Below are 17,075 nucleotides of genomic sequence, written 5' to 3'. Positions count from 1 at the left end.
TAAGTTCCTCCCACAACATGTGGGAATTCAAGATTTGAGTGGGGACACAGCCAAACCATATCCCAATGAAAATGGATGATGGGGGCATGGACACTCAGGCATCAGTCGTTTTTAAAACTACACAGATGATTCCACATACACCCGGCACTTGGTTGCTAACTTGACACCTCTGGTCTAAGTCAATCATCGTTGTCCCATCACCCTTACTGGTGCATGAGTTAAAAAAGCAAATGTGGCCAGCTGTGGTGGCTCATCATGCCTGTAATTCCAGCACTTTGGAAGGCTGTGGCAGGAGAATTACTTGAGCCCAGGCATTCAAAACAAGCCTGAGCAATCTAGTGAGACATTGTCTCTACAAAAAAAAATAAAAAATAAAAATTAGCCAAGCATGGTGGCATGTGCCTGTGACCCCAGCTACTCAGGAGGCTGAGGTGGGAGGATTGCTTGAGCCCAGGAGGTCTAGGCTCCAGTGAGTTGAGTTGGTACAATAAGGGTATGCCGATGTCAGGATTCCTAGATGTGTCATAACCATCAGTGCCCTGAGAAGAGCTTTCCCAAGGACAAGCTGATGTGCTGGAGGAAGGGAGAGTAAGGAGAGAATACCCCTAGGTCCCTGGTAACCTCCCCAAACTGCACATCCACCAACCTGAAGATGTCCTCCTCTAGGATTCTCATTACCTGAAACCAAATCCATTCAAGTGAGGGGATTCTGCTATTTACAACAAAAGGTATAACTGATACAGTGAAGAATTCTCAATACGTAAAGGTCTTTAGAAAGATTTCCCAGCTGGGTTCAGTGGTTCATGCCTGTATGATTGCATGAACCCAGAAGTTCAAGACCAGCCTAGGCAACATGGCAAGACCCCATCTCTACAAAAAATTAAAAATTAGCCAGGCATAGTGCCATGCACCTGTGATCCCAGCACTTAGGGAGGCCAAGGCAGGTGGATCACTTGAGCCCAGGAGTTCAAGACCAGCCAGGGCAACATGATGAAACCCCAACTCTACAAAAAATAGCCGGTGTGGTGGCAGTCGCCTGTAGTCCCAGCTACTTGGAATGCTGAAAAGGGAGGATCACTTGAGCCCAGGAGGTTGAGGCTGCAGTGAGCCATGCTTGCGTCACTGCACTCCAGCCTGGGTGACAGAACAAGACCCTATCTCAAAAAAAAAAAAAAAAAGCCGGGTATGGCGTCATGAGCACTCTTGGAGGCCAAGGCAGGTGGATCACTTGAGGTCAGGAGTTCAAGACCAGCCTGGCCAACATGGTGAAACCCCGTCTCTACTAAAATTACAAAATGTAGCCAGACGTGGTGGCTTGTACCTATAATCCCAGCTATTCAAGAGGCTGAGGCACAAGAATCACTTGAGCCTGGGAGGCAGAGGTTGCAGTGAGCCGAGATCGCGCCACTGCACTCTAGCCTGGGCGATAAAGCAAGACTCCATCTCAAAAAAAAAAAAAGAAAAGGGCTGGGCACAGTGGCTCATGCCTGTAATCCCAGCACTTTGGGAGGCCAAGGTGGGCAGATCACGAGGTCAGGAGATCAAGGCCACCCTGGCCAACATAGTGAAACCCATCTCTACTAAAAATACAAAAATTAGCTGGGCATGCTGGGGCATGCCTGTCATCCCAGCTACTTGGGAGGCTGAGGCAGGAGAATCGCTTTAACCCAGGAGATGGAGGTTGCAGTGAGCCAAGATCATGCCACTGCACTCCAGCCTGGGTGACAGAGCAAGACCCTGTCTCAAAAAAAAAAAAAAAAAAAAAAATTCCCTACTGGAGGGAGACCTCAGTGAGTGTGTGTGTGTGTGTGTGTCAGTTTTCTCCCTAAAGGAACAGGAACAGGAATGTATGAGGAGCAAACGAAGCAAAACATGAGGGGAAGGGAAGGACAGGGGATTAGAAAAACCAAGAGCTAAATATAGAGAAAAATCCATATAACTTGAGAGGAAATTATGCTTTAGAAGTGGAATGAGAATGATACAGGAACAAATTAAGAGGAGGTCCTAAATAACTTTGAGAACTTAAGGACACTGATGGTTAATGGAGATGTAATATGGTTTCCTCAACACAGAGGCCCAGGGGAAGGATTAGAATTATAGAACTACGGTAGTAGGAAAAAGAGCAAGTTCGAGGACTGGGGTGGGAGTCAGTGAATGCACAGATAGTTACTAAATACCTAGTCTGTGTTTGCTCATGCAGGTGACACAATAAATCTAAGAACACTTGCAACCAAAGTACAAGATTTGCTTTCAAAACAGAAAAAATAAAATAAAATAAAATAAAAACCACAAACAAACAAACAAAAACCACTGGAGAGCACTTATCCTGCAAACAAGATGCATGCAATAAATATTTCTTGAATCAACTAGGGACAGAGGATTTATCTGGGCACAGGAAATGCAATGAGACTTAAAGACAACATGGTGGATGAATTCTTAATTGTAGATCCCTGGCAGCCATGGCAGGCCAAATAATTCCTAGTAGTATGCTCGTGAGATATGTGTATTACTGATGCAGTAGAATTTGATGTGTGACTAATTGTATTCTATTTCAAAAAATGCAAATTGTTCCATTCAAACAGAAAAATGTATGAAAAAGCTCGAGAGTGACTAATACAATCCTTGTATCACTATTTCAATGTTAGAGACTTTTACATTTTTTAATTAATAAATGGGCACCATGTAGAAGCTTCGCTGAAAGAGAGAGCCTTTGTAAAGCTTGGTGCCCATGTTGTAGAGACAGTGGAGCTGTCACAGCCGTGCCATGGTGAGGAACATGAGCCACCTGACTGCTGCTTGCTGGCTGTGTGACCCTGGAAAGCTGGTTCAACTCTTGGTACATTTGTAAAATGGAGATAATAAGGCTGGCCCTCTCAAAAGGCTGTGAAGATAACTGAGAAACATGTAGGTAAAGTGTTAACTAGTGACTAGTGTGTGGTGGGTAGTCTGTAAATGTTAACTACTACTATTATCATCTTCATCCGTCTGGACTGCTATAACAGAATACCATGGACTTGGTAGCTGATAAACAACAGACATTTATTTCTCACAGTTGTGAAGCTGGGAAGACCAAGATCAAGATGCAGCAGGTTCAGTATCCAGTGAGCGTCTGTCTCCTGGTTCATAGATAACCACCTTCTTGTTATGTCCTCAAATGGTGGAAGGGGATAGGGGTCTATCTCAATCTTAAGTCTCTCTCTCTCTCTTTTTTTTTTTTTTTTTTTTTTTCTTTTTTTTGAGACAGGTTCTTGCTCTGTCACCCAGGCTGGAGTATAGTGACATGATCATGGCTTAATGCAGCCCCCACCTCCTGGGCTCAAGTGATCTTCTCAGTTCAGCATCCCAAGTAGCTGGGACTACAGGTGCAAACCACCACCCCTGGCTAATTTTTGTAGAGACAAGATCTCACTTTGTTGCCGAGGCTGGTCTCAAACTCCTGGATGCAAGTGATCCTCTTGCCTCAGCCTCCTAAAGTGCTGGGATTACAGGCATGAGCCATCACACTTGGCTAATCATTTTCCTGGCCCATCATTTTCCTATATCAATGAACAGAGGACCATTCTGCTTACCTCTAATTTGAAATGCAAGTGTATCTGCCTTGGGTACAGTGAATAATGGATGTGGTCAGTATTTACCCAAGGATGAATGTGACTGCCCAAAAGCAAAATAGAGATCTGATGCATTTTAGAAAAGGTGATCTCATAGAAAACAAAGTAGCATTTACTTGAAATGTCTTTCTTGGCCTATTCAGTAATTATGTGTTTAGAAAAGAAAAGTAGTAAAGAGTGATAGGAAGGAAGACCAACATCAACAGGGCATGTTAGTAGATGAAATGTTTAAAAATGTAATTATTGAGGGAGACTTCTGTTTCCAGCCCTGACAGAGTAACAAGTACCATACATGCCCTCCTGCCATAAGGAAACTGGACAAAGTATATGAAACAAATGTTCATACACATACTACAGGCAATTCAAGACTGTGAGAAGGAAAAGAAATGGAATGAGTCCAAAAATGACCTAGGCTGTCTGCCTGGAGATACTTCCCAGACTGCTGTGGTGCAAGAGGAGGGAACCTAAACAGAATATGGTCATTTCACCAAGTTGAAGGACAGAGATTGATTTCAGGAGGCTAAGGTGTCTGGAATTTGCAAGGCAAAGTAACACAGAGACAAGAGTCCAGAGAAAGAGCCTAGGAAATCTGCATAACAGTGCCTTGGAGTCTTGTGCTAAATATTAAACTGTATCTCTAACAGGAAACTCCACAAAGCCAAGCAAAAAATCACCATGGGGAAATGTAAGTTGGACAGTTCCCAGAGCCCACACACTACTGGGGTATGTTTGAGTTCCAACTCTGAATGAAGAGACCTGATTAAACACTCAGGATATGTGGTAAAGATCTGTGAAGTGTTACACCTTAGGAGTAGAACTAAAATAGACCTGGAACAGCAATTCTCAACCAGGGGTGAGTTTACTCCCCAGAGGATATTTTGCTATATCTGGAGACAATTTATATTGTCATGACTGGGAAGATGCTACCATTGTCTAGAAGGTAGAGGTCAGGTGTCTTAGTCCATTTGTGCAGCTATAACAAAACACTGCATGGTTTATAAATAACGGAAATTTGTTTCTCACAGTTTTGGAGGCTGGGAGGACCTAGATCAAGGCACTGGCAGATTTGGTGTCTGATGAGAGCTGGCTTCCTGGTTTAGAGAATATGTTCTTGCTGCTTTCTCACATAGTGAAAGGGGACAAGGCAGCTCTCTGGGGCCTCTTTCATAAAGACACCAATCCCAAACGCCCCACCTCCTCTGATACTACTAGTCTTAGACTTCATCATATTAATTTGGAAGAGACACAAACATTCAGACCATAGCACCAGGGTTGCTGTTAAACATCCTATAGTGCACAGGAAAGGCCTCTACAACAAAGAAATATCAACAGTGCCAAGAATTTGTCAATCCAAATGTCAAAAGTTGTGACCTGAGCCTGTGAGTGTGAAGAAAAAAAAAAGACAAATATCAAAACTACCAGTGTTGTGGCCAGGCACAGTGGCTCACACCTGTAATCCCAGTGCTTTGGGAGGCCAAGGTGGGCAGAATGCTTGAGGTCAGGGGTTTGAGATCAGCCTGGCCAACAATGGTGAAACCCCATCTCTACTAAAAATACAAAAATTAGCCAGGCATGATGGCATGAGCCTGTAATCCCAGCTACTGGGGAGGCTGAGGCAGAATAGAATCACTTGAACCTGGGAGGCAGAGGTTGCGATGAGTGCACCACTGCACTCCAGCCTGGACGACAGAGCAAGACTCCATCTCAAAAAAAAGAAAAGAAAGACCTTTTCAGATAAATAAAAGCTGTGAGGTCATTTCCAGAGAACTGCATTATAAGAAATATTTTTTTGGCTGGGCATGGTGGCTCATGCATATAATCCCAGCACTTTGGGCTTTTTGTTGTTGTTGTTGTTTTAAATATTTTTTATATTAATAGAGACGGGGTGTCACCATGTTGGCCAGGCTGATCTTGAACTCCAGTGATCTGCCCCCGTCGGCCTTCCAAAGTGTTGGGATTACACACATGAGCCACTGTGCCCAGCCAATCCCATCATTTTGGGAGACTGTAGGGAGAGGATTGCCTCAAGCCAGGAGTTCAAGACAAGCCTGGGAAATTAGCGAGACACAATCTCTATCAAAAATAGAGAAAAATTAGCTGGGTATGGTGGTACACACCTTTAGTTCCAGCTACACAGGAGGCTCAAGATAGAGGGACTGCTTGAGCCCAGGAGTTTGGGGTTTCAGTGAGCCATGATTGTGTCACTGCACTCCAGCCTGGGTGACAGATAGAAAAATGAGATCTACACAAAAATAAATAACCATATGTGGCCAGGCACGGTGGCTCACACCTGTAGTCCCAGAACTTTGGGAGGCCAAAGCGGGTGGATCACAAGGTCAGGAGATCGAGACCATCCTGGCTAACATAGTGAAATCCCGTCTCTACTAAAAATACAAAACATTAGCCAGGCATGGTGGCAGGTGCCTATAGTCCCAGCTACTCGGGAGGCTGAGGCAGGAGAATGGCGTGAACCCAGGAGGCGGAGCTTGCAATGAGCAGAGATCATGCCACTGCACTCCAGCCTGGGTGACAGAGCGAGACTCCATCTTAAAAAAAAAAAAAAAAAAAAGAAAAGAAATACAGAGATGTAAATACATGGTAAATATAAAATACTTTTTTCATTTTAAAAATTTTCTCTAAAAAGATAACCATTTAAAGCAAATATAAAAATATATTTTGAATTTTCTAATGGAAATGGAAATGAAATGTCTTAAAACAATAGCACAAAGGTTCCAAAGGGAAAATGGAGTTGAATTATTAAAAGGTTCTTACATGTTATGTAAAGTGATAACCATTTAAAGCAAATATAAAAATATATTTTGAATTTTCTAATGGAAATGGAAATGAAATGTCTTAAAACAATAGCACAAAGGTTCCAAAGGGAAAATGGAGTTGAATTATTAAAAGGTTCTTACATGTTATGTAAAGTAGCATAACAATATTTAAAGTTATGGGATACACTCCTGAAACAGGAGCCCAAGCATGCATGTGGACGCAGGGTCGTGGGAGATGAACGCGGTGGTGTCGCTTGTGAACTCTCTGCCGCTTCTCAGCCTGATGGCGGCGCTCATATTTAGCTGCTTTCACCATCACCACCGCCTTCAAAGACGGAAGCAACCCGGGTGTGGTGGCAATGACTCGCCGATCAAGCTGAAAAACTTAGATGACGTCAGCGGACCTAGAGAAAGAAGTGATTTGGGATTCATTACATTCGATGTAACTGCTGATTAACTCAGCTCATTTCCCAGTGGTGGCACCAGTCTCATAGTTAATTGTGAGAATATGTTTTATTGGAATGTTAAGCAGTTGTTTATTTATCAGCAGAATATTCAACAAAAAATAATCTATGATTAGAGACCTAATGGCAATATATTTGCAATAAAATTTGAGACCTGTGATTAAAATTATCATTATGAAGATATGTAATCAAAAGCTGTAAAGATTATTAATAATTTTTGTATTTTCTGAGATTATTTTAAAATCCATCTCAGTACAACTTTTTCTTCTTTTCAAACTTTTTTTCTGTTTTTAAGAGCTAGTATCTCACTGTGTCACCCAGGCTGGGGCAATCACAGCTCACTGCAGCCTCTATCTCCTTGCCTCAGGCATTTTTTTGTTTTTGTTTTAATACGCAGCATGAGCTGTTTTAGTAGTCTTAGTAAGCCATATATCTGCAATTAATTATATCTCTTCCTATTGAGAATAATTTCCTTTGTTTTTGTGTTGTATGGGATTTATCAACCTGAGTACTTGAACTAGTCTTTTTAATTGTAAATTACATGCCAGGTGCGGTGGCTCATGCCTGTAATGCCAGCACTTTGGGAGGCTGAGGGGGGAGGATCACTTGCGCCCAAAAGTTCAAGGCCAGCCTGGGCAACATAGTGAGACCTTGTCTGTACAAAAAATTTAAAAAATTAGTCAGATATGGTGACATACAGTTGTAGTCTCAGCTACTGGCAAGGCTGAGGTGGGAGAATTGATTGAGCCCAGGAGGTTGAGGCTGCAGTAAGCCATGATGGTGCCATTGTACTCCAACCTGGGTGACAGAGTAAGACCCTGTCTCAAAAAAAATTAAATTAAAAAAATTATAAATTATAATTGAGAATAAGTTTTATAATTAAAAGCTGTTAAACTTTAGATTAAAAATCTATTAAAGATATCAGTTATTATAATTGAAAGCTAGTAAATCTAGTCTGATTTAGAACTTTTGTTGCAAGTAGGGTAGAGGTGGAGATATTTATATAGAGCGTTGCTCAAACAGGAATCTTCTTAGGTTCTATTTTAACGTTGATACTGAAGGTATAAAGTGATTAAAATATGAAAGTGAAATCCATGGAACTGAAATGTACCTATATGTTTTTTACCTGCGTTATCCTTATGTTGGTCGTTAGTGTCACCTGGAAATTATTTGCAGTTAAAGGCTCTAAATCAAATTGGCCTTTAGGACGAAATTCTTCTGAGAGGTATTAATCTGAAGCTACTGTTGAAATATATGAAAACAAAAATTTTTTTTGACAATGGAAATGGTGGCAAGAGGAATGTCACTTTGACTCTATCTGGGAACCCTGTACCAGTTGGTGGAATGCTACCTCAGGACAGGATGAGAACATGTATCCCATTTCCAGATACATATGAAATAACAAAGAAAATACTAAATTATTCTAAGTTTGAAGCAATGTATTTTTATTTATTTATTTATTTTTTTATTGAAACAGAATCTCCCTCTGTCACCCAGGCTGGAGTGCAGTGCCCTCTCGGCTCTCTGCAGCCTCCACCTCCCAGGTTCAAGCAATTCTCCAGCCTCAGCCTCCCAAGTAGCTGGGATTACAGGCACAGGCCACCACACTGGCTAACTTTTTTTTTTTTTTTTAATAGAGTCTTGCTATGTGACCCAGGCTGGGGTGCAGTGGCACAATCTCAGCTCACTGCAACCTCTGCCTCCCAGGCTTAACTGATTCTCGTGCCTCAGCCTCCTGAATAGCTGGGACTACAGGCATGCACCACCACACCCAGCTAATTTTTGTATTTTTGGTAGAGATGGGGTTTCCCCACGTTGGGCAGGCTGGTCTCAAACGCCTGGATTCAAATGACGCACCACCTCGGCCTCCCAAAGATTACAGGCATGAGCCACTGCACCTGGCGAAACAATATATTTTTATTCTTAATGAATTGTATCTCGTTGACCTTTAAAAAAAAAAAAATGAGGCCGGGCACGGTGGCTCACGCCTGTAATCCCAGCTAAGGCAGGCATATCAGGAGGTCAAGAGATTGAGACCATCCTGACCAACATGGTGAAACCCATCTCTACTAAAAATACAAAAATCAGCCAGGTGTGGTGGCACATGCCTGTAATCCCAGCTACTCAGGAGGCTGAGGCAAGAGAATCGCTTGAACCCGGGAGGCAGAGGTTGCAGTGAGCCAAGATCACACCACTGTGCTCCAGCCTGGGCGATAGAGGAAGACCCTGTCTGAAAAAAAAAAAAAAAAGAGTGAGATCAAACTATATATATAGAAATCTAATTTGAATACAAAGACAATAGATTAAGAATAAATGGGCCAGGCGAGGTGTCTCACGCCTGTAATCCCAGCACTTTGGGAGGCTGAGGTGGGTGGATCACCAGAAGTCGGGAGTTCGAGACCAGCCTGACCAACATAGAGAAACCCCATCTCTACTAAAAATACAAAATTAGCCGGACACGGTGGCGCATGCCTGTAATTCCAGCTACTTAGGATGCTTAGGCAGGAGAATCGCTTGAACCCAGGAGGCAGAGGTTGCAGTGAGCCAAGATGGCGACATAGCACTCCAGCCTGGGCGACAAGGGCGAAACTGCTTCTCAAAAAAAAAAAAAAAAAAAAAACATTAGCCAAGCGTGGCAGCACATGCCGTAGTCCCATCTACTCAGAAGGCTGAGGCAGGAGAATCACTTGAACCTGGGAGGCGGAGATTGCAGTGAGCCGACATCGTGCTGCTACACTCCAGCTTGGGCGACAACGTGAGACTCAGTCTCAAAAAAACAAAAAGCTAAAAACACATTTTTTTTTCAAGTGCAAATGTAACATTCACCAAGACAGTCCATGTCCTGGGCATGAAACAAATCTTACAATGAAAAAGGCTGTCACAATATAGAGTTGTTTTGTTTTGCTGTTGGTTTTGGTTTTTGAGACCGAGTCTTGCTCTGTTGCCTAGGCTGGAATGCAGTGGCGCATCTCAGCTCACTGCAACCTTCGCCTCCCAGCTCGAGCGATTCTCCCGCCTCAGACTCCCAAGTAGCTGGGACTACAGGCATGCACCACGATGCCCGGCTAATTTCTTTGTATTTTTAGTAGAGAAGAAGTTTCACCATTTTGGTCAGGCTGGTCTCAAACTCCTGACCTCAAATCATCTGCCCGCCTCAGCCTCGCAAAGTGCTGGGATTATAGGCGTGAGCCACTGCACCTGGCCCACAATATAGAATATTTTATTTGACCGCAAAAGAATCTAGAAATCAGTATCAATGTGTGTGCCCTTCTGATAGGTGTATCATTTTAAAAGTCAAAAATCTGACATTACCAACCCCTGAAGAGGATATAGAGCGGCCAGAATTGATAGGGATGTCAAATGGCACAGCCACCTTGGAAATCCATTTGGCAGGTTCTTATAAAGTTAAATATGTACCCACCATATGACCCAACCATTCCATTCCTAGGTACTTACCCAAGACAATGAAATCGCACGAGCCCCAAAAGACTTGTACACAAATATTCATGACAGCTATTATTAATAATAGTTATAGCTATTATTAATAATAGTTATAGCTATAACTATTAATAATAGTTGTAGCTATTAATAATAGTTTTATTAATAATATTATATAATGTATTATGCCTGTAATTCCAGCACTTTGGGAAGCTAAGGTGGGCTGATCAACTGAGGTCGGGAGTTCAAGACCAGCCTGGCCAACATGGTGAAACCCTATCTCTATTAGAAATACAAAAATTAGCCGGGCATGGTGGTGAGTGCCTGTAATCTTAGCAGTTTGGGAGGCGGAGGCAGGAGAATCCCTTTAACCCTGGAGGCAGAGGTTGAAGTGAGCCAAGGTCATACCAATGCACTCCAGCCTGGGCGACAAGAACAAAACTCCATCTCAAAAAATATATATCCATCTATAGGCAAATAGATAAGCAAATTGGTTTGTCCATACAAGGGAATACTATTCACCAATGAAAAGGAGCAAACTTCTGATAGACACAGCACACAACAACATGAATAGATCTTGAAAACTTTATTGCTGAGCTAAAGAATCCAGATCCAAAAAAGTGTGTGTGTGTGTGTGTGTATAATACATATACATATATATTAGGATTTTTTTATGTCAAGTCCTAGAACAGGAAAAACTACTATATAGTGGCAAAAAGCAGACCAGTGTTTGCCTAGTACTGGGAGGGGTGGGATTGACTACAAAGGAGTATGAGGGAAATTTTGTTGGTGGTGGAAATGTTATATATCTTCATTATGATGATATATACATAGATGTCAAAATTCATCAAACCATACACTAAAAATAGGTACATTTTATTATATATAATTCTTATGTCAATAATAGTTGATTTTAAAAAGAAACAAATTGTCAAGATGTAATACACTAAAGATTTGTGCACTTTACTGAATGTATGTTTCCATTTTTTTTTTTTTTTTTTTTTTTGAGATGGAGTCTCACTCTGTCGCCCAGGCTGGAGTGCAGTGGCACGATCTCTGCTCACTGCAAGCTCCACCTCCTGGGTTCACGCCATTCTCCTACCTCAGCCTCCAGAGTAGCTGGGACTACAGGTGCCTGCCACCACGCCCTGCCTGCTGATTTTTTGTATTTTTTGTAGAGACAGGGTTTCATCGTGTTAGCCAGGGTGGTCTCGATCTCCTGACCTTGTGATCCGCCCGTCTTGGCCTCCCAAAGTTCTGGGACTACAGGCGTGAGCCATAGCGCCCAGCCTCAATTTTTAAAAATTAGGTTTTTTGTTTGTTTGTTTTTGTTTTTTGTTTTTTGTTTTTTGTTTTTTTTTTTTGAGACGGAATCTCGCTCTGTCACCCAGGCTGGAGTGCAATGGCGGGGTCTCACCTCACTGCAACCTCTGCTTTCCAGGTTCAAGTGATTCTCCTTCCTCAGCCTCCTGAGTAGCTGGGATTACAGGCGCCCACCACTACACCTGGCTAATTTTTGTATTTTTAGTAGAGACTAGGTTTCACCATGTTAGTCAGGCTGGTCTTGAACTGCTGACCTCAGGTGATCCACCCACCTTGGCCTCCCAAAATGCTTGGATTACAGGCGTGAGCCACCGCGCCAGGCCTAAAGATTAGTTTTAGTGCAAACTATTTTTAGGTATAAAAAGATTATCCAGCCAGGAACGGTGGCTCACGCCTGTAATCCCAGCACTTTGGGAGGACAAAGTGGGCAGATCACGAGATCAAGAGATCAAGACCATCCTGGCCAACATGGTCAAGCCCCGTCTCTACTAAAAATACAAAAATTAGCTGGGCATGGTGGCACACACCTGTAGTCCCAGCTACTCGGGGGACTGAGGGAGGAAAATCACTTGAACCTGGGAGGCGGAGGTTGCAGTGAGCCAAGATCACATCACTGCACTCCAGCCTGGTGACAGAGCAAGACTCTGTCTTTAAAAAAAAAAGAATATTGCCACAGCCAGGCAAGGTGGCTCATGTCTGTAATCCCAGCACTTTTGGAGGCCGAGGTGGGTGGATCACCTGAGGTCAGGAGTTCTAAACCAAGCTGGCCAACATGGCAAAGCCCCATCTCTACTAAAAATACAAAAATTAGCTGGGCATGGTGGTGCCTGCCTGAATTCCCAGCTACTCAGAAGGCTGAGGCAGAAGAATCATTTGAACTCAGAGGCAGAGGTTGCAGTGAGCCGAGATTGTGCCACTGCCCTCCAGCATGGGCGACAGAACAAAACTTAGTCTCAAAAAAAAAAAGAATATGCCTCCCCTGCTAGGTGCATGCCTGTAATCTCGGCTACTCAGGAGGCTGGTGTGGGTGGATCCCTTGCACCTAAGGAGTTTGAGACTAGCCTGGGGAACATAGCAAGATCTTGTCTCTAAAAAAGTAACAATAATAATAATAATGAAGACAAACATTCATCCATGATCACACCCTCTAAAAAAGTTAAGCTATTTTCATTTTTCTGCTTTGCTTGCCATCCTCTGCACATATGCATAGTTTAGTTTGATGTCAGCATAGAAATATAGGTTAGTGAGGCCTTGGGTTGCAAATAACCCCGGGGTAGGGTGCAGCCAGGCTTAAGGAAGGAGAGATGGAACCAGGGCAGAGAGTACTGCTGCAGCTTTTCCCTCTTCGCTCTTGGAGGCTCCTGAGAGCTCACTACCTTTTCTTTGTGCACCGGCCTTTTCTGCTGCTTCTAGCCCTTGGTGAAAAGTATAGCCAAAGGAAAGGACAGGTTTGTGCGTTTTGGTATAGCCACTTGGAAAGTGTTTAAATCCACTTTCCTGGATCCATTTCCCAGTCCCTATGGAACAGACTCCTTGATTTAGGTTCCTATCCTTGAATCAGCAAGTATGTCAAGGCATAGGAAAGAAGATCTTTGGTAGGAGTTTCTTGTGAACCATTCTACTGCGGGCCTGAAGGAGACGCATTTAAGCCCTGAGGAATGTGTTTGGTTCTTGGTGTCTGACTCAGCCGTGGGACCCTCTGCTGTAGCTTGAGCAAGGATACTGAGGACAGAACACACATATTTCAATCATGCCTAAAATAAATATTGACAATTTTGATGAACAAAATTTTCCAATTCTGGAAGTGATGTATACACACACACACACACACACACACACACACACACACAGTCTCACTCTGTTGCCCAGGCTGGAGTGCAGGGGCATGATCTCAGCTCACTGCAACCTCTGCCTCTCAAGTTCAAGCGATTCCTTCCTCTGCCTCCTGAGTAGCTGGGATTACAGGTGCATGCCACCACGGCCAGCTAATGTTTGTAATTTTTAGTAGAAATGGGGTTTCACCATGTTGGCCAGGCTGGTTTCGAACTCCTGACATCAAATGATCCACCCGTCTTGGCCTCCCAAAGTGCTGGGATTACAGGCGTGAGCCACCGTACCCGGCCTAGTGATGTATATTTTGAGTGATTCCAATGACAATACAACTGGACATGGAACCAAAACAAATTGTTTCAATCACCTGAATGAAAACATTGAAAAAGGACTATTGCATTGCACCTTAAGTGACTTTTTTTTTCATTTTTCTTTTCTTTTTTCTTTTTTATTTTCTTTTTTTTTTTTTGAGACAGGGTCTCACTCTGTCACTCAGGCTGGAATCCAGTGTCTCAATCACGGCTCACTGCAGCCTCAGCCTACCTGGGCTCAGGTGATCCTCCTACCTCAGCCTCTGGAGTAGCTGGAACCACAGGTGCGAATTCTCTGTAGAGATGGGTTTTTGCTGTATTCCCCAGACTGTTCTCAAACTCCTGGGCTCAAGCAATCTTCCCACCTTAGCCTCCCAAAATGCTGGCATTACCACTGTGAACCATCTCACACTGCCAGTGTCATCTTATTAAACACAAAAAATCAGCTACTACTACAGTGAGATCATACACTAAAATGACCTTTCCAGGTTGTTTATCAATACTTGTAGTCATCCATTCAAGAGACCTTGAAAAAATGATGCAATCAGAGTAGAAAGGGCAGCACAGGGGCCTTTAAAAGCTGAATTAGGAATTCCAGTGGAACAAGTTTCCCCAGAAGATGTTAATTATTTAAGATAAATTCACAAGGCTCAATCTGATGATATTTGGGTGAACACAAAATTGATTACATTTTGTGAGGAAGAATGTGAGTTTGGATCCAGATCCTAGTGAGATTAAGAGCTATTGCTATCTCAATGATGAAATTAAAGTAACTATAAGGTTTAAAGTGATTGCACAGACTTTTCTCTTTAAGTGGTGGAATAACTTCATTTAAATCAGTTTGTTGAACATGGGAAAATATTTAGAACATGCAAGTGTGGCTGAATGATTTTACAAATGCTAAAAAAAAATTTATTAAATTTAGGGTGATTTTTTTAAAACATCAAACACCAGACCTGACATCCTTTAGATCTTTTTTGAGACAAGGTCTTGCTCTGTCACCCAGGCTAGAGTGCAATGGCACGCCACCATGCCTAGCTAATTTTTTTATTTTTTTTGCAGAGATGGAGTCTTGCTATGTTGTCCAGGCTGGTCCCAAACTCCTGGGCTCAAGTGATCCTCCCACCTCACCCTCCCAAAGTACTGAGATTACAGGCATGAGCCACTGCACCCAGTCCCTTTAGATCTTTGATGGTGCATCTTGATCTTCACCATCCTCACCCCAGGATTTTTTTTTTTCTGAGACGGAGTCTCTCTCTGTCGCCCAGGCTGGAGTGCAGTGGCCGGATCTCAGCTCACTGCAAGCTCCGCCTCCCGGGTTCACGCCATTCTCCTGCCTCAGCCTCCCGAGTAGCTGGGACTACAGGCGCCCGCCACCTCGCCCGGCTAATTTTTTTTGTATTTTTAGTAGAGACGGGGTTTCACCGTGTTAGCCAGGATGGTCTCGATCTCCTGACCTCGTGATCCGCCCGTCTCGGCCTCCCAAAGTGCTGGGATTACAGGCTTGAGCCACCGCACCCGGCCAGTCACCCCAGGATTTAATTCTTTCTTGTGATGGAGTCTCACTCTGTTGCCCAGGATCTCGGCTCACTGCAACCTCCGCCTCCTGGGTTCAAGTGATTATCCTGCCTCAGCCTCTCGAGTACCTGGGATTACAGGCACATACTACCACACCCAGCTAATTTTTGTGTTTTTAGTAGAGACGGGGTTTTACCACATTGGCCAGGCTGGTCTCAAACTCCAGAGCTCAAGTGGTCCACCCACCTCGGCCTCTGAATGTGCTGAGATTACAGGTGTGAGCCACCGTGCCCAGCCTTTTTTTTGAGACGGAGTCTTGCTCTGTCACCCAGGCTGGAGTGCAGTGGTGCAATCTCCACCTCCTGGGTTCATGCCATTCTGCTGCCTCAGCCTCCCCAGCACCTGGGACTACAGGCGCACGCGGCCACGCCCAGAATATTTTTTTACCTTTAGTAGAGATGGGGTTTCACTGTGTTAGCCAAGATGATCTTGATCTCCTGACCTTGTGATCCGCCCGCCTCGGCCTCCCAAAGTGCTAGGATTACAGGCATGAGCCACTGTGCCCAGTCAAATTTTGTTTTTGTTTTTGTTTTTTAATATCTTGTGGGGAAAGCAGGGAGAAGTTTCTAGGACTTTTACCTACCTTTTAAACCTTCCCTCACTATAGTAGCCAAGGACCTAATGACAGGGGTTATTCCAACTGCCAAGTTCTCCCATCACAGACTGGGGCAATGACCATCAAGTGCATCCACAGACCTATTAGACGTGCTGTAAGCTACACTGTAGTCAGGATTCTATTTAATACCCGCCTCCAACCTGAATTCCCCAACTCTAAAGATGGTTTATGATGACTTCCAGTGTAGACTATTAATGTTAACTTAGACCCTGTTTCTAATAGCCCTTGAAATATCGGGGTATCCCTCTTTTCTCAGTGTGCAGTCACTTAAATAAGTGGTCCCATTGGGGAATGGCTGGTAATTATTACAGTACTAAACATGTGCCATCACCCTTCCTCTTAGGGTCCTGGCCATGTGTTCAGTCAGTGAGTTCCAGATCTGAAAGTTGGTGCAGGTCTGAGAACTGGGCAAGGGATAGTGGCTTCTTGGGGTGATTGCTCTTGGCCTCCTGCCCCTCTAGTTTTGCCTTCTTTTGATTATAGATATTGAGTAGCACCCTTGTTGGCCATTTTGCCACTAGAGACACCATGTTCCATGAACCATTCCCATTTCCACATATCCCTGTGGATCAGCGTCCCTTGGCTGTTCTTCCAACCTTGCCGATTTTTATGGTCAATACGGTCCCCTGACTTCTGGTTAAGCATACCACTTGGTCTCTGTTACTCTCAGTGGGGCCCCATTACCCAACCTATGACTGCCTCTCCTATCACCCAGCATACAGAATAGTCACCCCTGAATTTCTCTTTGATGCTGCTATCCTTCCCATCGGCACATTCCTGCTGGTCTTGGCAAATGATATGTCCTCTGGGCCTCCCGGAGTAACATAATTCTCTTAGTGCGGCTTGTAACCTCATATAATATATCCAGTCCAGTCTGCTTATCTCCCTGAGCCTTTTTTTTTTTTTTTTTTTGAGATGGAGTCTCGCACTGTCGCCCAGGCTGGAGTGCAGTGGCGTGATCTCAGCTCACTGCAACCTCCGCCTCCCAGGTTCAAGCGATTCTCTTGCCTCAGGCTCCTAAGTAGCTGGGATTACAGGCACCCGCCACCATGCCCGGCTAATTTTTGGTATTTTTGGTAGAGACGGAGTTTCGTTATGTTGGCCAAGCTGGTCTTAAACACCTGACCTCATGA

General features: G+C 43.8%; 2 pseudogenes; both read left to right on the top strand.

Moving 5' to 3' along the window:
- The first annotated feature begins 6,617 nt into the window (after positions 1 to 6,617).
- Positions 6,618 to 13,149, top strand: LOC111537025 (annotated as a pseudogene).
- Positions 13,150 to 13,735: 586 nt separating this feature from the next.
- On the top strand, positions 13,736 to 14,633 carry LOC111537026 (annotated as a pseudogene).
- The last annotated feature ends 2,442 nt before the right edge of the window (positions 14,634 to 17,075 follow it).

This window comes from Piliocolobus tephrosceles, chromosome 1 (assembly GCF_002776525.5).
Source record: "Piliocolobus tephrosceles isolate RC106 chromosome 1, ASM277652v3, whole genome shotgun sequence".
NCBI classification, from domain to species: Eukaryota; Metazoa; Chordata; class Mammalia; order Primates; family Cercopithecidae; genus Piliocolobus; species Piliocolobus tephrosceles.
This window is presented reverse-complemented; position numbering and strand designations above follow the sequence as displayed.